Source organism: Lissotriton vulgaris, chromosome 8 (assembly GCF_964263255.1).
Source record: "Lissotriton vulgaris chromosome 8, aLisVul1.2, whole genome shotgun sequence".
NCBI classification, from domain to species: domain Eukaryota; kingdom Metazoa; phylum Chordata; class Amphibia; order Caudata; family Salamandridae; genus Lissotriton; species Lissotriton vulgaris.
This window is the reverse complement of record NC_141696.1, coordinates 808,285,075-808,306,535: the sequence shown is the minus strand read 5'-3', so window position 1 is coordinate 808,306,535 and position 21,461 is coordinate 808,285,075. Positions and strand designations below refer to the sequence as shown.

Genomic DNA, 21,461 nt, shown 5'->3' with positions numbered 1-21,461 from the left:
GGACATAGGGTATGGGAGATAGGCACAGGAAACACCATCTTGTACAAGTGTGACAAAATTGCCATGACCTTGGCCTTCTCGATAAGTGCACCTCTTGAAAGGGGAAATGGGCAACAGTTTGAGTCTCCTCCCTTTAAGTGCTGCCTTCTTCTTGAAGGTCTCAAGTTAACCTCTTGGAGCTTGCTCAGTCTGGTCAAGCTCAACACAAAGTTTTCTCCTTTGTCGTCTTGTGGATGCATCACAGATACTCACTATATTCAGAAACAATAGAATTCTCAGGGAAGAGTTGTGAGGAATGGGTCTTTACTGGAGAAATGATGAGGACGAGGGAGTGACTATCCACCTGACAAATTCAAAACTATTTGCAATGGCAAACGACAAAATGAGAGTTCAAATGTAGGGACTTCAAGGAGTACCTTAGCAAAGGTGCCCAAACAGGGTGTAACCACCAGAAAGAGGGAAGGCTAAAGAGTCAACAGCGCAGACTGAAGTTGTCTCAAGCCCCTCTTCTTCAGTCTCTACATTGGCTATTGGTGAGAGGGAGAATCATTTTTAAGCTATGCTGTCTAATCCACCGAGCTCTCCATGGTAAAGGTCCCTCATACTTAACCTCAAAACCTCTGCTCTACACCCCCTCGTGACTCTTAGATCATGTGATAAGGCTTTGCTCAAAGTCCCTAGGTTTAAGTAGGCCAGAACAGGTTGTAGATCTTTATCTTCCCTTGCCCCTCATCTCTGGAACAAATTGCCTACTCAATTACGCTTCTGTGAAAATCATTACTTTTTCAGGAAAACGCTTAAGACCCTCCTATTTTAAGTTTGCTTTCAGCCTTTTTGTATTTCTCGGCCACTCGCCGAGATATCCCACCGGGGATGATTTGAGCGCATAATAAATAAAAATAGCATAACATAACTGTGCGTTAGCCCTGGATGCATTCCCAGTGGTGGTCCTGACAGGGGCTCAAACAGTGTCTCAATATGTTCGAAACATTTCCTCTAAACAGAAGCTAGAGTAGGAAATCACTCTTCCTTCCTTTTCTTGTGAACACATCTCAGAGGAAGGAAAACGACTTTGCTCCCTTGATGGTCACAGGACACTGTCCATCTACTTGGCTAGGATGGATATATTTTGCCTTTATGTTCCCTTTGTAGGTCGAGCTTTCAAGACCTTGTGAATATGCTTTAGTATATACTTATTTGTGTGCTCATCCTGCTTGCTACTTTTCATTTGTTTCTTTTCAGTGTCCTTAAATAGTCCTTGTTTGGTAGTGGTCAATCCTTCCTCTTTGTCCCCCATGTTCCTCAATTGTTCACTCCCACAGAACAGCACCCCAGTACTTTTACCTTTCCACTTGTCCAATTGTAGCATCTGTTTAGTGACTACTTTTATCTTTCTCTAAGAGCATTTGACCAGAGCGTTTGATGTTTTCAGTTGCTCTAAGCTCTGACTACTGTTTATTTAAAAAGGTTGTAATTCCTGTCTTCACCTCACATCTTCTGCACCTCCCTCCCTGTGTGCTTGGAAAGGTGAGGTTCTGAAAATTACGAATTTGTTCGTGGTCAGCCTCCATTTTGTGATCGCCGCCATTTTATGTTGCACTCACTCAGGCAACTCGGCGAACGCAATGTTTTGTCGTTTCTGCAGGTAGAATAATTGAATTGATGAAGACAATGATGCCTGCGGTGGGAGTAGATTGGGATAAGCTGGCCGCATGCAAGCAAAAGAAAGATGAAAGTGTCTCGGATTTCTTCACTCGCTTTGAAGAGACGTTTGTTGACCACAGTGGTCAGGATTTGAATGTAGAGGGTGGTCAGCGATTATTTGTGGACAAGTTTGTATACAATTTGCTTCTCAAGTTATCAAATAAATTAAAGAGTTCTGAAAGTGCATGGGCTGTCTCTTCCCCTGCTAAAATATTGGCCACTGCACAGTATTATGAAAATAGAGATAAGGAGGAGAAGGAGAAACAAGAGAAGAAAACCAGAGATTTAAAAACAAAGGTTCTTTTACAGCAGGCGTATCCGCCTCGCTCAAATCAGCATCAGCAATCTTCCCAATTTCAGCAGCCTCCACAGTTTTTCAGAGATTGTTGCAGAAGCCCGAGTATTATACGCCACGACCTTCGTTAGGTCCTAACCAATGTGCATATTGTAGGGAAGAAGGGCATTTCAAGAATAGTTACCCGGTTTTATTACAGCGTAATAGTGGGATGCCTGCTCCCCGAGGTCGTGGTAATTTTCAGACAGGATCTAGAGGTAGAGGACGAGGTGTGTCCTCTCAGGAGCAGCGTTCTTTTCCTCCAACTACTTCGAATTATTTTGACCAACAGGCAGTTCTGTCCACACAATTTTACAATGATGATTACCACGTTGAAGATAGGGCTGATGATTTTCAGATTGAATAGGACAGCCATGGACAAAGTAAGGGAGTTGTGTCGATTCCAGTAGATCAAAATGGGCTGTATGTCACTGTCACTACTATGGGTATTTCAGAACTGTTTCTTTTGGATACTGGTGCAATGAGAAGTTCTTTCATGCATTCTAAACTCCCTGGGGCACCTTTGTCTGGTTTAATGAATACCTCTGTGGGATTTTCTGGCGCCCCAGTCCGTAATCCGGTTTCTTGCTCCTTGCCTGTCTCGATTGGTCCTTATGATTGGGAAGCTTCACTTAACTTGACAACTGGTTGTGGTGAGAATTTGCTAGGTCTGGATTTGTTGAAAAGACTGCATGCAACATTGTATTGTTCCACTTCTGGTGTACATCTTACGTTGGGAAAGAAATTGATGTCTTCTATGTGTTTGTCCCGAGACCAGTTTCCACCTGAGTTGCTTTCTCTCCCGGAAAGCCTTTGGGCCATGGGCCCAAATGACGTGGGTCGTATTGCGATCCCACCGTACGTTGTCACAGTTACAGATAATGTTAAAATGCCACGCATTCCCCAATATCGTATTTCTAGTGATGGAGAAAGAGCCTTATTGGCTATTGTTGATGATTTTATTCAGAAAGGTGTGGTCGAAGAAACGAGAGGCAATGTTTGTAACAGACCTGTTCTTCCGATCCTTAAGAAAACGGATCCTTCACAGCCTCCTTTCTACCGATTTGGTATTGACCTGAGAGAAGTCAATAAAATAGTGGTGCCACAGTTCCCTGTTGTTCCAGACATTACAGCTTTGTTAACAAGGATTCCTGCTTCGGCAGTTTGGTTTTCTGTGATTGATCTGAAAAATGCTTTCTTTAGCATTCCTATTGCTGAAGAAAGTAGGGATATCTTTGGTTTCTCCTTGGGTGGCTGAAGTTTTCACTTTAAGAGAGCTCCTCAAGGCTATTGTGAAAGTCCCTCTATTTATAGTAAAGCTCTTAAGTCTCAACTTGATGCTTTTTCTTTGCCTCCAGGTGCTACGCTTATTCATTATGTGGATGATTTACTGGTGGCTGCTGATACAGAAGATGTGTGTAAGAGTGTGACTATTGCGTTGTTGCATCATTTGTCTGCTTTAAATCATAAGGTGTCACCCTCTAAGCTGCAATATGCCCGCCAAGAAGTGACCTATTTAGGTTATCTCTTGTCGAAGGAGGGAAGGCGATTGACTCCAGAACGCATTCATGCTATTTCACAGATGTCTGTACCTACGACACAGAGAGAAGTGTGTGCCTTTTTGGGTATCACTTCCTATTGTAGACAATGGATTCCCAATTTTTCACTTTTGGCGAAACCATTGGTGGCACTAACGTTGAAAGACACGCCCCATCCGCTCCCTTGGACGGATGAATGTCAGAAAAGTTTTGTTGATTTAGTACTGCCCTGTGTTCTGCTCCGGTGTTGGGTACCCCAGATTATAGTAAGTCCTTCACATTGTACGTTCAAGAGAGAGAAGGTTGCGCGTTGTCAGTCTTGACACAGCAATTCGGAGATAAGCAAAGGCCATGTGCCTATTTCTCCGCTACATTAGACTCAGTAGCTAAAGCTTTGACCAGTTGTCTCTGGGCTACAGCAGCTGCCGCAATCTCTATTAGACAGTCTGCTGAATTAGTGTTGGTTAACACACTCATTGTTATGGTTCCACATGCAGTGGATACCTTGCTTAACCCGGACGGAATCCTTTGGGTGGACGGTTCTTGTTTTAAGCTTCCAAATGGAGAAACTACTTCTGCCTATGCTGTCACCACCTTATGCACAATTGTTGAGACGGCACGTATTGGACATAATTCAGCCCAAGCAGCTGAATTGATAGCCTTGACTAGAGCGTGTGTTTTGTCGAAGGGAAAGAGAGTGAATGTGTACACAGATAGTCAGTACGCCTTCGGTGTTGCACATAGTTTTGGTAAGTTGTGGAGGGAAAGAGGATTCTTTACCTCCCACGGGACAAAGATTCAGCATGGTCAGTTAGTGACTGATCTTCTTGAGTCACTTACCTTACCTACACAAATAGCGATCATAAAGTGCAGCGCACATAAGAAAGTTACAGATGATGAGGGTCGTGGAAATGCGTTTGCAGACGAGGTAGCGAAAGCAACAGCCAGAAACACCACTAGCGGAATGTATGTGGCAGGTCCTGCAAATTGGGTTAGGGAAATTCGAATGTGTGAAGACAAGGTTGAGAGTGTGAAAACGATTCAGGGAGAGGCTACTGAGAAGGAATTGAGTACGTGTAAAGAAAGTACGGGAATGTTAGATTCAATGGGCTGTTGGACAGAGTTGTCGGAACATCAGCGATGGTTGTTACCGGACGCTTATGTGTTACCGGTCGTGACTATGGCTCATGGTCCAGCTCACGTTTGTCCAAAAGGCATATGTAAGCTCTTGGCCCCGGTATGGCAGAATGAAGGAATTCCGAAATGTGCAGAAAATGTGGTTAAGCATTGTATTGTTTGTCTAATGCATAACCCAGGAAAGGGTACCCCAACTCTGGCAGGTTATTTTGCTCCCCTGTCATATCCTTTTGAGGTGTTGCAGATTGATTACATTCATATGGATCGCTGCAACAACCTCAAGTATGTTCTGGTGGTGGTATGTGCCTTTTCCCGCTGGATAGAGGCCTACTCCTTGAAGGATAACACGCTCTGTCAACTGCTAAAGTATTGATTAAGGAGTTCTTCCCTAGATTTGGTTTGCCGCGTATTGTCTGGAGTGACAATGGAAGTGAACTTGTGGGCCAGATTATGCAGAAAGTATGTTCTGGTCTGGTATTAGACAGAAATTCCATGCGGCAAACCATCCACAGTCAGCGGGTTTGGTTGAGTGTTACAATGGTACACTCAAGCTTAAACTGGCCAAGATTCAAGCCAGTACGTGTCTTGCTTGGCCTGATGCTTTTCCCCTAGCTCTTTTGTCAACCAGAACTTCTGTGCACTCTCGCATGGGATTTAGTCCATATGAAGTGGTATTTGGATGCCCAGCTAATGTTTTGGGCTTCCCCCGTCCCAACAGATATTCAGACATACCATATCCTTTGTTAATTGACTATTTGCATGATTTGACTACTAAATTAAGTGTTATTCGCCAACAGGTGCATAGTGTTTTGCCAGAGGTCTCCACCGACCCAGGTCACACCATCTTGCCCGGTGACTGGGTCTGTGTGAAGAACTTTCAAAGGACCAAGAATCTGGAGCCTTGCTGGTCTGCGCCTACGCAAGTTTTGCTCGTTACTCGCACGGCCGTGAAAGTGGCTGGCAAGCGTAACTGGATTCATGGCGTGCACTGTAAAAAGGTGCCACTGCCGTTACCCTTTGACCAGTGGATTCGTAGTAGTGTAAGAGAATCGGACACTGCAGCGGTTCCTTGCTTCGTTCCTTTCAGTGATGCTCAAATTTATGGAACTCAGTCTGAAAAAGCAGATGATGATATTCTTCAAGCCGCTGTGCCTGTGCATCGTCGAATAGACACTACCAATCCAGAAGCCTTATTCACGGATCAGACCTTGCCGAGCAAAACACGTTACAACTTAAGACCAAGAACTAATAAAGAGAACTGAACTTTTTTGAACACTTTTTACTTAAAGACATTTCTTTTGGGTCCCTTTTTGCTTCCCTTTTAGTATTAGATGTGCCATCTGTCTCCGTCGCAGGGTCACGGTAGGAGACTGTAACCTGATTTTTGTTCTTTTAGTAAGTGGCTAGTGCCTCAGGATATACAGAAGTGAGTAGCTGAGTGATTAAGGAAGATTGCCGTGAGCGACATTTTTTTTAGATAAAGATGGATGGCGCAACAACCATAGGTAGGGAAAATAGGAAGCAGGAAATGAGATCAAAGTATTGTAAATTATTGCGTAGTCGATTTGGCGTAACTTTGTGTGTTTTTATGTTTTTGTGTATTTTATTAGCCTGCACAGGTTGGATCGTACATGTTTTGCAATCAAGAAATGTTGATAATTCTACAACTTCTTTGCCTTCTCGTCTTTCTGTCTTTTCACACAAAATGCATACTCTACCTCCTCATAAGCAGATAAGGAGAGCCGAATATATGAAAAATACGTTCATTCAGTTGTTACCCCAACATCAGTTGGCTATTAATATGACTGACTGTTGGGTGTGCAGACTTATGCCACATAATCCGCAAAAGGGAATGCCATATCTGGTTCTTCCCTTCTCATACGAAGGTTCAGCTTGGGCTTATCTAGCAATGTTTTCAGCCGCATACCACAACAGACTTAGAAGCCCTGTAAGAACTTCTGGGAATGGACTAGATTTCAGTCACAGCTCTCTGATTAAAGGTATAGTGGTAATGGCTAAGATTATAGAGAAGAATAAGATTCCATTAGATGAGAAGAGAGCTTATGATGGTTGGAATGTTACCCACTATGTCTCTATTCTTGGTGACAAAACTAAGAAGGGTGAGTCTTCCCCGGTATGGACTTTACCCCATCAAGGTAATTTTTGTCTCCAAGTCAATAGCAAGAAAGCTGACATCCAGCAGAAATGTTCATACACATACATTTTTTCATCCCTTGATTTTCCTCCGTTGGTCCCGTCTCAAGGAACATATTTTGTCTGCAATGACCGAGCTTATACTTGGCTCCCTTCCAACTTTTCTGGAACTTGTTACATAGCTTTCCACCTTCCCCCTACATATACGGCTCCGTCAGACCTTCACAGAGTTAGGCATAGCAGAGGTGTAATTGATGCCAAAGACACGGCAGAACAAGAGGGAGGAGATTTCTTTAAAGGATTCCTTCCCTTTTGGGGCCTGATGATTAACAGTAGACACATCAGACAACTGGTTTGAGTGGTTGAGACCACTATTAATGTTACTGCAGGTGCGATAGGTAACATTACAGCAGAGCTTCAGACTGACCGTCTCATGACGTTGTAAAATCGAATTGCGTTAGATGTGATCTTAGCAGACCGAGGCGGTGTCTGTAGATTGATCTGATCCTGTTGCTGCATTTATATTCCAGACAACGCTCCGGCAGTATACCAAGCCATTTCCAAATTGCACACGGTCTCCGAGTCGATTCATCAAGACGAAGGAGATTGGTCTTTTATGGGATGATTTTGGGGAATATTGTCAGCTTGGAGATGGAAGATCTTAACGTTCCTTGGAGCAATCTTGGCCATCATATTCTCTTATTGCTTATGCGTTCAATGTGGTCCTGCAGTTTGTGGCCTGTTGGCTACTTTATGTGTTCCACAATCTGCTACTCAGAAGACAGAGAATATTAGAATGATGGTGCAGCAACAGCTTGAAGATTTTATGAACATCAGTGTTGATTCTGACTCAGATTAGCATGAGTTGGTTTATTTTTGCCTGAGTAATGGCAAAAGGAGGGTCTGAGGTTCTGAGAATTACGAATTCGTTCGTGCTCAGCCTCCATTTTGTGATCGCCGCCATTTTATGTTGCCCTCACTCAGGCAACTCGGTGAACGGGATGTTTTGTCGTTTCTGCCTTTGCGTGTCAGGTGGTTTCTCTGCTTATGTTTGCTAACGAGAGTCAGGGTCTGGCCGAGTACACTAATTCCTGTCTGAGCTGATTAATCCCCATCCAGACTACATGTTGGTTCACACCATTGTTTCCTTTAAGTTATCTTATCTGCTGTCCTTCGCTACATGTCTCATGCATTCTCCTGTTTCACGACTGTCCTTCTACGACACACAGCTGTGTTTTCTCTGCTTGTAAATCGAATTGTGTGGATTCATTTGTAATTTACTTAAGGGGTCAAGTGACAAACGGAACCAGGAATTTGAGTTGCCTTAGTCTTAAAACATTGTCTATAACGTTTGCCTATAGCTCATGCTCTTGTGTGATTGCATTTTTGCATTGTATTGTATCATATATAAACCTGTGCGCCACGGAGTTAAGTGGCAGTCTCTTTTGAACCTCGTTGTACTGACGACTTCTAAGACCACTGTACTAGCTGCAGCTAATAAATACCATCTTCTACGCCAGACGAAGAGTCCGTGTCTCTGTGTTTGACAAGGCAGGTGAATCCCGGGGATTTTAGGCGTACTCTGGCTGCGGTTCTCCAGAGGTACTTAATTTCCCTGTGACAATCCCCTCCTCCCCGCGTGTCGATTCCCTCCTCCCCTCGGTCCTGCTTTCCCCATTTCCTTATTAAGCTCTGGTGTTTCTCACCGTTATCAGCTAACTGCCACTTTATCTTTAAGTGGTGACCTCCCGGCCTGCTCCTTCGATTGGCCGGTGCCTGCACCTTTAAATTCAGACTTCAACTCTCTGGTGTTGTGAAGTGACATCCTCTTTCACTACAACATCCTGTTGTCAGAGCGATTGCATATTGGGTATTGTAGTGTGCAGTGCTTAATTTGTAAAAAATTAAGTCCAAATGCTCAAATCTTTAAAGAAGGCTATGCATTCTTCCCAAGCTCCACCCATGTCCTCCACTGTCTCCACCCCCTTACTCTAGTGGTGAGATATTAAAGGAGGGTGGGTGGAAGAAGAGGAAGCAGAATTGAGTGGATGCTGTGATTGGCAGCGGCAGCGGGAAACATTAGCTAAATTCTGCCACCTGGATGGCCCTCCCTGAACTCATGGACGTTTAAAGTGTTCACATTTCAGAATACCGTGTTCAAAAAGTAAGAACGCAGCAGGGGTTAAAGCAATGTCTGCTCTGCATGTCCAGAAAGTATGCTTCCAATACATTGTCTGATCTTTGAGCAGAATTCAGTCTGTCTACAGGAAGCCCAAAAAAGAGCAGCAAAGGTTATGCTGGTACAAGTGTGTACTTTAATTAAATGTATCGGGTAAGGATTTTGCAGATCGTGTTCATAAAAGTTAGTTAAGATAGCTCAGCCTTTCATCCGTCTGAGCACAACTAACACTTACATTTTTTATGCACAATTAAATATTTCTACATAGTCTGTTAATAGTGACATATTTCACAACAGTTGACAAATTAGCAGAATTCGCACTTAAAATAAATTTATAGGACATGGGCCCCAACTTCTACTTACACGATGAAATGACATCATGCGTCCTCCTTTGGGTGTTCACTTTAACCTCATGCGCGCTAGCGTTATTCCGCTCGCACGCTGAGATTTGCGAAAACGCACTTTACGTGACGAGCTGGGCTCGTCCTCAGCGTGCGAGGAGGCTACGCCATGACGAGCCCAGCTCGTCATCAGCCTGGAAGAGGTTAAACCAAACCTTGCAAAACATAGGAGGCAGAAGTAGGAGTAGCAATGTTTAATTGATTTGCATCATAAAGCTGAAGGGTCATAATAAATAAACTTGAGCAACGCAGCCCCATTTCATGCTTGAGCTAAGGGAATGCCTCAGTACTGAACCACCTGGATGCACAACCACAAGGGATGATGACATGGAATGGAAATAAACTTAAAACTGGTGCATTCTGGCATACTGCACACCGGGAAGAAGTTGAACAAGTATTACAAATACCTAAATATATCCGGATTCCAAAAGAGATGATAAAAGTGAAACACACAGAAAAACAGCATATTTTTATTTTGTGTGAATGTTCAACGATTATTAAAAAATAGGCGTTAAGTTAAGGGCAAGGCCCTGCCCTTCCAGCCCCCTTCTGGCCCGGGGCATTGCACTTCCATTTGCACACGGTGCCCGGCGCCGGAGGAATGATTGCTTGGGCCTCAATCCACGCTTCATTCATACCACACTCAAGAAAAAAAGCATTTTTGGTTTGGCTACTTACTCAGTAACTGCTGGGCGGCACCGGCACTCACTGCCTTTATTAATAAGCCTGCTGCTGCCCTCTCAACATCGTGCTGAACTGTTGGTCACAGTGACGTGCGGTGCGTGTGCGCTGGGGCGTGGCATTTTGAAAGAAACCTACGGACGCTGCCGCAGCTATTAACCCCGCAGAACCAAAACCCGCCCACCAGCAACACTGAGCTAAGGGCCGCCATCCTAAGACATATCCGCATGGAGATGGCTGGATTTATATCGGCTCTCAACACTTTTTACTGAGGACGTGGAAGCAAACACTACTGTCTAGACGTGCAGATGTGTGGTGTACAACCAGCCCTGATAAATAAGTGCCGGTGCTAAGCACCGGAAAGCACTGGCACAAATTAAGCACTGGTAGTGTGGCGGACACCATGCTTGCTATCATGGACCGCTGACCGGTTGTCACTTAAGAACTACAAGACCCAGGCACCCCATCTAACCAACTGCCCAACCTAAGCCGCATGGTCAGTGTTTTTGCACGCTGACATCACAGCGCCCCGTGTGCTGCTGCTCTGTCCTCGTTATTTGTCAATTATTGGCCGATTTGTACAAAGGGAAAGTTGGAAACTTGGAATCAGTGTGGCTTCTTCGCTTAAGTTGCATTATCAGGCATATTAATTATTTCATTAAAACTCTTTTTGTCAGTAGATGTTGTATCACCCAGGATAATGTGCTGCATGGCGAAATACTTATGAGGTCCCAATGGCGAAACATATTGGCTATACCAATGCTTGTTGTTAATCTTGATGTTTCTAGGCATGTTCTCAAGACATCTGATCCTTCCATTAGTAGATAAATGTGGTCTATCATTTCAGCATCTTATACTGCTGATGGCTTTGCTCTTCCTTCTTCCATCAAGGGGAAGTTCACAAGGGGGCGTGGCTGCATCGTTGGCTGAAGCTCAAGGGGGTTGTAGAACTGATATTTGCTAGACTACTTCCTGAGATGTTCTTTAAACTCACTCTATATTACTATTTACCAGGTAGGAAGGGTATGCAGTGTCATTTCAACTCCAATGATTTCTTTTTTTTTTTTTTAGAGTAATTATTTTTTCAACTCATCTTTAAACTTTCATGTGTGGTTGCCTCCCAACAGTCTCACATATTATGTTTTGCAATTTCTTTTTGCCCAGTTATTGACAGTGGCATGGTATAGCCTCATAGGGTAAGGGAAGGGATCAAGAAGTAGCCCCAGAAGACTGCTTACCAGTAACCTTCATTGCTCCAACAACCATCTTCTACGGACCCTTTATTCACTTCTCTTTCCTCCCTCCCAGAAGCATTTGGCCTCTGACCAGGAAAATTAAGATTTCCGATAAGTAATAAGACCATTGACTCGCTTTTTTCTCTTCTGCAAACGTTGTTGTGCAGCAAGGATTGTTGTCAGTTTTCTTTAAACATGGTGCTGATGGCTATAAAGCTTGTTTAGCTATCATGGACATGATTGTTGCATTTTGCTTTGTCTGGTATTTGTGTTTGTGATGTTGACATACCCAGAGCTGGAAGCACTGTTTGGGAGCCCTAGTCGCCTAAAGAATGAATGCGTGCAGGGTATTGTCATGGGTTTGACTGTATTTTCTGCCTACTATATTGTGTCATATGTACAGAAAGTACTTCTCTCTAACATATCATCCTGCTTTGAGTTAGTTGAAATATCAAAGTTATGTTGCATTTCTGTCTGGCATAATTTGGTCGTTGATTCTGTTGTGAATGATGGGAAGAAATTGACCTGGTTTATCTGTGCTTTGTAGGATACTTGCAAAAAAGTTCTCTATAACGTTGTATTATTTGATATTTGTGTTTGGCATATCTTGGAAGTGCTGTATTTGCCACCGACCCAACATGCCTGTGCAGTGATGAAGTGTGTGATATCCTCTTTCTAATATGGTCTGCCAGATGCTGGCTAAACAATGGAGAATGTCAACAATGCAAAGTTTGTCAGGTTGATGTGTTATTTCTCCATTATGCAACATACTACAGTGCATCGGAATTAGGGCATGAAACGTGGTCACTATGCAACATCACGATACATTAAAATTTGTCATTGTCCGCTCTTTACCTATACTGTCTGCGCATGGCTGTCAAATTGTTCAGTTCTTCCATTTGCCTATACCTGAAGTCACCACAGGCTTTTTGATTCTTACTATATGATAATTCTGTTCTACCGATTTATTTATAAAGTGCATAGTCACCTTAGGACATCATGATGCTAGAAATCAGAAGGCAAGTGGAGCATGAATAAGGCATTAACCAAACAGGTGGGGTTTGAGCCTTTTTGTTCACAACCTGGAAATTATCAGTCAGGTGAATATTAATCAGGAGCGCAGTTCAAAATCTTGTACCCAAGATCCAGAAGGATTTACCTCTAGATTTACCCTCAATGTAGCGTGGGACATAGGAAGCGTGGTGTCACTACAGCCCAGAGCTCCTGTTGGGGCGTAGGTTCGAGAGAAAGATAGGCTTATAACCCAGGCATATCACTTCAAAGTGAATTTGGCTTTGGCAAAATATATCATCCTGCTTTGAGTTAGTTGAAATATCAAAGTTATGTTGCATTTCTGTCTGGCATAATTTGGTGGTTGATACTGTTGTGAATGATGGGAAGAAATTGACCTGGTTTATCTGTGCTTTGTAGGATACTTGCAAAAAAGTTCTCTATAAAGTTGTATTATTTGATTTTTGTGTTTGGCATATCTTGGAAGTGCTGTATCTGCCACCGCCCCAAAATGCCTGTGCAGTGATGAAGTGTGTGATATCCTCTGTCTAATATGTTCTGCTAGATGCTGGCTAAACAATGGAGAATGTCAACAATGCAAAGTTTGTCAGGTTGATGTGTTATTTCTCCATTATGCAATATACTACAGTGCATCGGAATTAGGGCATAAAACGTGGTCACTATGCAACATCACGATGCATTAAAATTCTTCTTCCATTTACCTATACCTGAAGTCACCACAGGCTTTTTGATTCTTACTATATGTTAATTCTGTTCTACCGATTTATTTATAAAGTGCATAGTCACCTTAGGACATCATGATGCTAGAAATCAGAAGGCAAGTGGAGCTTGAATAAGGCATTAACCAAACAGGTGGGGTTTGAGCCTTTTTGTTTACAACCTGGAAATTATCAGTCAGGTGAATATTAATCATGAGCGCGGTTCAAAATCTTGTACCCAAGATCCAGAAGGATTTTCCTCTAGATTAGCCCTCAATGTAGCGTGGGACATAGGAAGGGTGGTGTCACTACAGCCCAGAGCTCCTGCTGGGGCATAGGTTCCAGAGAAAGTTAGGCTTATAACCCAGGCATAACACTTCAAAGTGAATTTGGCTTTGGTCTGGGATCCAATGAAGAGCATGGCATGCTGAAGGCATGGGCCGATTTACATAGTTCACATGTCACCTGCAATGCCACATATAGGTGCCCTTTAGCCTGATCTGTTAGGCTGGAGTCCCTAGATAGATGGTTCCCTTCGGGAGAAACAGAAACATTTCCTCAGCATGCGGACGGTTTAAAGGCAAGAAAAACAGAGTTTTTAAATCTGATAGTTAAAAGGCAGTATGATATATAGCCAGGCACCAATATTTTTGACTTGGAAAGTCGGGAGCGTGGACTCCCTTAGGTTGACGACCAATCTAATTTGAGCTGCTAACAAGTATACCAGCAAAGAAAAGGAAGCCTGTTATGCGCCATTCATTTTGAGGCAGGAGTTAGTTATCCAACTGTGAACAGTGACCAGGCAGTTCTCTAAATTGCAAACGTGGCGTCATATGTCTTGTCAAAGGAGAAGAGCATAAGAAAGCACTTAGAAGCCAGAGCCCCTGTGGAACTCTTCCAAGGGCTGCATGTAGATATTGAGTATAATGGATAAGAATTGGGGAATGTCAGATCCTGCATGCTTTTCTTGGACTAGAATGGGGAAAGAGACAGCACATGAAAGTAATCCTATAGGAATGTCCTGAAACATCCCAGTCACAGCCAGAGATCCTCAAGTTGTACAAAGGGTGAATGGAATGGCTTGACTGACCCTGTCAAGGGCCAAAAATGGGCCCATAAGGCTCTCTAGTATTATATTATATTGTATTGTATTGTATTGTATTGTATTGCATTGTATTGTATTGTATTGCATTGTATTGTTTTGTATTGTATTGTATTGCATTGTATTGTATTGTATTGCATTGTATTGTTTTGTATTGCATTGTATTGTATTGTATTGTATTGCATTGTATTGTATTGCATTGTTTTGTATTGCATTGTTTTGTATTGCATTGTATTGTATTGTATTGTATTGTATTGTACTGTATTGTACTGTATTGCATTGTATTGTATTGCATTGTATTGTATTGTATTGTATTGTATTGTATTGTATTGCATTGTTTTGTATTGCATTGTATTGTATTGTATTGCATTGTATTGTATTGCATTGTATTGTATTGTATTGCATTGTACTGTATTGCATTGTATTGTATTGTATTGCATTGTATTGTATTGTATTGTATTGCATTGTATTGTATTGTATTGCATTGTATTGTATTGCATTGTATTGTATTGCATTGTATTGTATTGTATAGTATTGCATTGTATTGTGATAACTGTCGAGAGTCTCCTGTGCTCCTCTTGCTGTATGTTTTTCTTCATCTATCTTTCTCTCTCTGTCGTCTCTTTTTCTATTTTTCCTCTTATTCATTCCATTTGAGCATTTAAATGTTGTTTGAAATATATCTGTACTATATGGTTACATGCTACCTATATCTCTCTTTAAGTTGTATCATAATAAGTAGAAGCATGTCGCTTTCCACTATATTTCACTTTTATGTATATCTATTTATACCTGTGTCGTATTTAAAAAGTTATCATAAAGATTATAAATAAATAATGTGCCATTTCCTCCCAGAGAGCCCAATACAAACTCACGTGTTGTAAAGTTCAAGGGAACTACAATCCATTCGGACTCAAGTAATCGCAACTGTTAGAAGCCTTTTACTTATTTATAATATAAAAGTTACACCTTGACTAGACCAGAGTTTGAAAAAGTTTGCGAGCAGTGACAGTCACTGAGAGCTACAGAGAGGGAGCGATCCTTGTAGTCATAGGGAGTTAGAAACTAATGGCTCTTCAGTTGCCATTTGCCTGGTGTGAGTGGGTCACCTCGCCCTGGTCAGTTCTTTGCATTGTTGTTACCTTACTCTTGCCTCTATAATATAGAAGAACAAAACACCAAGTACCAGAATACAAAGAAAATAAAAACAAGGCTGAATGAACTACTCATGGCTGGAATGGGACAGTTTGCGATCTTTAGAGACACCTTCATTCCATCAGTACTAATGAATGCATTTTCCTAATTAATGCACACTAATTAATCAACTGCTCAAAGGCACACCTAAATATTTAACAAATGAGCAGAGGCAGTATGGTGACAAAACAATTTTTCCAAGATCACACAAATTGATCAATTGGCTGGGGTTCCTTCTACCTGGTGTGGACTTTATCAACTTATCTGCTAGGTTTTATGTCATGCCAAATGACTGTATAATGGAATGAGTAATGCCAACCAACAACCTTCCATAATGCTCATTGCCCAAGTTGGGAACATTTGGATAAATACATAACAATGACTACAAAGGCTATACTTAGCAAGGTGTGGCTCCTGTATATCGAGTCCAGGATATCAAGAACAGTAATATTGAGGACAAAAGATCAAAGGACAAAATGTCGAAAGGTAAGAATGTATAGATTTTGTACACCTAACTCCACATATATCTACCTGGATTATATATATATATATTAATTGAAAAATCGAATGGTTATAGGGACGTTATAGTTAGGCTCAGATTTCACTGACAAGAAACCATAGAAAATCAGCCGATATGGTTCCCTTAGCTAACAATAACTGATAGCCCAGCAATGGACTGCTTATGACCTCACATATTACATCACTGATAACATCTCAAATGACACCACTAATGACACTGATCGCTGTAAAGGTCTGTGAGAGGGTGTGTGAGTAGCTATGTGGTTGTGGGTGTGGGTTCGTGAGTGGATATATCGGTATGTGAGTGGGAGTGGCTGTGTGGGTCTGTGAGTAGGTGTGAGTGGCTGTATGGATCTGTAAGGTGGTACATGAGTGGCTGTGCACGTGGTTTTGTGAGTGACTTTATGAGTTTGTGAGTGGGTATTTGAGTGGTTATGTGGGTGTGTGAGGGGGGTGAGTGGTTGTAGGGGTCTGTGAGTGTTTTTGATGGTGTGTGAGTGTCTGTGTGGGTCTGTGAGTGGATGTGAGAGTGGCTGGTTGGGTGTGTGAGTGGGCATCTGAGTGTCTGTGTGTCAGTAGCTGTTTGAGTGTCTGAGCCAGAATGGAACCTCAGCTGCCCCTTTATCCAACAGGAGTCCACAGTTTTGGAGAAATCATCTACCCAACTGGTGCACTTTTTACTGATAATTAGCACGTTCTAATTCATTGGATAAATGTCTAGTGCATATTCTAAACTACAGCTTCATAATGGACCAGGAGGAAATATCTTCAGTGACCTTCTGTGTGTTTAATTTCGACAATGTGATTGTTCCACAAGCGTCTTCTTCCAGAAATCTGTGATAACATGAATCCTCCTATCGAGAAGATGACAAGACAACAAAGAGGTGAATCTCCATCAAATAAGGGTACTCCATCTTAACTATATGAAGTAAGTGTTTCTTTGTTTGGTGGAGATGTCCTCCTATTCCTCTGCATAGAGAACACATCACCAAAACTACCGAAAAATCTGCTCAGGAGGTCTTTTGGTAATCTATCCTTCAACATGGGAAAAAGCCTGGAGCCCTTTCCCTACTACTAAGGTGGACGGAGAGGGGCCAAACGGGCGGTGATTCCAAAGTGACTTTTTTTCTGTTCAACTGCCTCTATTTGACTGTCTTGAAAGAAAACGACCAGTAGAGGTCAGTAAAATACCAGCATTGCTTTCTCCTGCGGGATTTTATTTAAAAAAAAATTCTGCCAACGGCCTCTGTTTAACTTTCTTGATAGAAAACAACCAGCAGAGATCGGAAAAATACCAGAATCACTTTAGCATTCTCTAGATTCCAGTCCATAGAAATTGTCTTCCACGAGTACCCGTAGACAGTAAATTGTTTTTCAAATCTTGTATTTTCAGTGATTTGAACACCAAAGGCCCTGATTTTATATTAAAAACAGAGCTTTGGACTTTATCATTTTCCCGCTAAAAGGCAATATTTCGCTCCATGTGTTTTCATACCTAGCGGGTCATGCAGTTTGGTGCTTACTTTCCCTCCATGTTAAAGTACAGTAGATGTTTCAGCACCCAGGCTAATGTGCTGCATAGCTAAATACATATAAGGTCCCGAAGGCGAGACCGATTGCATTGCAAATGCTTGTTTTCTTCAGTGATAGGGTATGGGGCTCATCTTCCATACTAGTATTAGAGTCCATGACACCATTGCTACCCCACTGGTCAGAAAACCCTTTATCTGTTTCTAATGCAGAATTACTTGATCATTGGCTGCCATGTATACCACTTAACAACTAAACAGTTTGCAGATCTTTACCCGTAGCATAAACAATAATAAAAAAGCAAACTGATACAGCAATTGTGAACGCCTCTTACTACATCCATCCACAGTCGTGCTTATATGACATCAACTACAACAGCAGCTCGGGCATTATTATTGCTGAATCTTAAAACACAATATGAATGCCCAGCAGTGCTTTAATGGGATAAAAAGGTGGCAGGCCCTACAACAGGAATGACTTGAGAAGTCATTGCAGGAGGTGTGGCCTATATATTTAACAAAGCAAACACAATTATATAGCTGTGTCTGAACTGGGGTGGCGAAGTGAGCTGAAGAACGATGATGGATTCAACCTAGATCTGTGACTGGGGGTGAGTGTCTGAAAAGTTTCAGCGCTTCTTGTGTTTGCTTTGTTCACCCTAAGTTGGTAGGGTATGCCCAGACGTGGGTCCCTTGCTCACTTTGCCACTGGATTCAAGTTAGCCTGCCTGATGAGGGCTGTTAACCCAAAACTGGTCCCAGCATGCTGGTTTCCGGTCCGGGGAAGACCAGGCTTGGCACTGGCAGTTCAGGCTGGACTGTTCCCATGAGGCACAGGGTGAAGATTGATTTGCATATAGCTGTGTCTGAACTGGGGTGGCGAAGTGAGCTAAAGAACGATGATGGATTCAACCCAGATCTGTGACTGGAGGTAAGTGTCTGAAAAGTTTCAGCGCTCCGTCCACCTTCTCCTTATGTTTGCTATGTAATTAACATACATGAAAAGGAATCCTTTGTTTGTCAAATTCATTAAGGAAGTCTCACTTGACTAACCCTGGGCGTAGTTCGCGAAGTAGCGCTACGCGTAGCTACGCGAAGTGCACTTCACACTATGCAAGCTACGCATAGCACTACTCGAACTGCGTAGTACCCTGTTCGCACTGTGCAAGATGCCGTTTTCAATGATTGCACAGAGCAGACAAGCATCTGGCCCTGCGCAATCATTGAAATCTGAATCTTGCACAGTGTGAGCTGTAGTTTTCTGCCGCTCGGTTAGATTTTTACTAGAGCGCCAGCTTTCTCAACTCGGACTGGTAGGTTCTCATCGTGAGCAGTTGCGAGCATACGCGACCACTCGCAATGAGAAACCTGACCACCCCGCATTGAGAATCTCGCCGGGAGGTTAATTTTCCACGCTTGCGATCGGCAACTTCATGTTGCTGATCGCGAATGAGGAAAAAGACTCGCCGGGATGTCATTTTGCTTGCTCGCGGTCACCAACTTGACGTTGAGGACCATGAGCAAGCAAAAAATGACCGCTGCACTACGCTACGCTATGCTACGCCTGTTTGCACTGTGCTACGTGCAATTCGCGTAGTGCGAAGTAGCGGAAACTTCACAAACTACGCAAACGTAGCATAGTGCTTTGCCCAGGGTTACACTTGACAAAGCATAATCAGAATCAGCAGAACATTTTATTTAACATTTTATATGCACCTTTATCAAGGGCCAAAGTTAATACAAACTTGACAAACTAAGTTTGAAAGTAAGTTAGTTATTAAGTTGAAACAAAATAATGTTTTACGCCTTCGAATACCAATAGTAAACAACACGTAGTCTATGTATCTAAATAGTGACTTGTGGTGACATTGTATTGCAGCACTATCATACCACAAGCAAGAAGGTATTTGTTTTTAATTCAGGTGATGAATGCCAGAAATATTGTGCCCTAAAGGGTCATGGTTGAATGTCTATTATTTTGCCAAGCGAGGCCTCATCCTGGAAGTTGCTGCCTGACACATGGCTTGCAGGATTCACCCAGCCCATAATACCAGAACTTCTGAGTGAATGCATCTTTGAGTGGCTGTAGATTGAACACTATGTTGCATGTATTATGGTTTGTACAGTAAAATACATGACTGAAGTCTACTCTTAGAATTTGTCCCATGTGAGTTCTTAGTTCAAACTTGGCACACATTTCTTCCTAGCCTCCTGCAATCAAATATATGTACATTTAGAGATGGGCATATTTTTTGAAAAGCAAGACAGTAGTGAACTCAATTACTCAGCCAAGAAACCCTAGAGCCCACAAACAAATTATTGAAATAAATATTGTGACATGTAGCAAGATCAATGGAAACAAAACATGTTGTTTGTATACAAATTAGTCTTTTTAATTTATTTATCTTATTTTTTTCACTTTTGTTGATAGATTTCCATTATAAAAATATACATATTTGGTAAAAAAATATACTGTCATACATTCAGTTAGATTATAACGACACATTGGAAGACAAACACAGGGAAAAAGAACCACAAATGAATATATGGTTAAATTGGGCTAGTGGAGTAAGCAAAGCGGTGGATGGAATCTCAATCTTTCTGCTTGAGGAAGCCGGGGCTCCACCCCCTTTACTTTCAAACCCTCCAAAATAAAAGCAATTTGTTCACCTATTTAGATTAGCCCTTGGCGTTTTAGCCTGAAGCTCTTTAGCTCTGGGGCATCACGTTAATCAAGAAGTAGAGAGCATGGTCACCCCAAACCTTTCCCAACTCATCACAGGGTGGAGCGGGCTATAGATTAAAATTCATTAAAATGTCAGGAGCAGCAGTAGTGACATCACATGCCCTTTGTCCCAGGTGAGTCACAGGAAGTGAAACTTTTCTCAACTGTCCTTTATAGCCTCTATTGCCTGTCCTCCACCCATGTCCTATTCCATCTGTTTCTCACCTGTTTCTGTCTCTATATCACTGCTCCATCTCTCCCCTATCTCCCCACCTCTCTCAAAGTTCGATGTCTCTTACTTTTCTGTCGCTTTATCACAGCATTCCTCACTGTCTTATACTCTTTCTCAATTGGTCTCTTTAAAGCCCCTCTTTTTCACCATCCTCTCCCCTCTTTATTCAAGTTATTTGTCACACCAATCTGCCTCTTAATCACCTCTCTCACCCACTATTCCCCCTCACCAAATTCTATTTCTAACCTATCAGTTGTTTCTCAGCTACTCTCTCAGCCATCAGTTTCCTTATCACTTTTTTTCGCACTTGTTTAAAACATTTTCTGTTGCTCCTACTATGTCTTTCTCACCTGTGGGCCTGATTCACAAAAGTAATCTGAGACAAATGTCTAAATTAATGACTTTTGGTATTCACAGAAGGCACTTATGATTTTTGGTATTCACAGAAATCACTTACGACTCCTATCTTTACGTCCACATTCGGGCCAGAATTTCTGCATCCGGGCCAGAATTTCCTCACCCGGGGCGGAATCTCCACTTCCGGGCTGGAAAACCCACACACACAAATCTTCCAACATGTCACTGAATGTGTTTGTTGCTCTGCCCCATGCCATTTAGCAAGAAGACCTGAGGAGGAGGGAGAGAGTAGAGAGGATTTTCAGCCAAAGATTAAACCTATTTGGGATGTCCAGCCAAGATGTCTGGGGCAGATACCATTTCTCTCCAGAAGTCATTTTAGAGATTGTAGGTGAGTGGGAGCAGGAACTGGACTCTGTTACCTGCTGCTCCAATGCCATTCCAGCATATTTCAAAATACTTTCTGCTCTTCGTTTCTTTGCGACGGGGGTTTTCCAAAGGGTGTCCAGCGACCTTTTGGTCATCTCTCATGAAAGCAGTCACGGTGCTTGCATCAGGTACTGAGCTGCATCAATTCAAGAGCCCATCTCCACATACGAATGCCCATACACTGGACAGGAGACAAAGGGCAGCTAATGGTTTCTATCTCATTTCCCACTTCTCACGTGTGCTGGGTGCAATTGATTGTAGCCATTTGGCCCTTCAGCCAC

The 21,461-nt window shown here is 42.4% G+C and overlaps 1 long non-coding RNA gene across 1 annotated transcript in view; it reads left to right on the top strand.

Annotated features, from left to right (window-relative positions):
* Positions 1 to 21,461, top strand: part of LOC147698018 (uncharacterized) — a 163,161-nt gene that overhangs the window by 41,312 nt on the left and 100,388 nt on the right. The gene's annotated exons all lie outside the window — the stretch shown is intronic.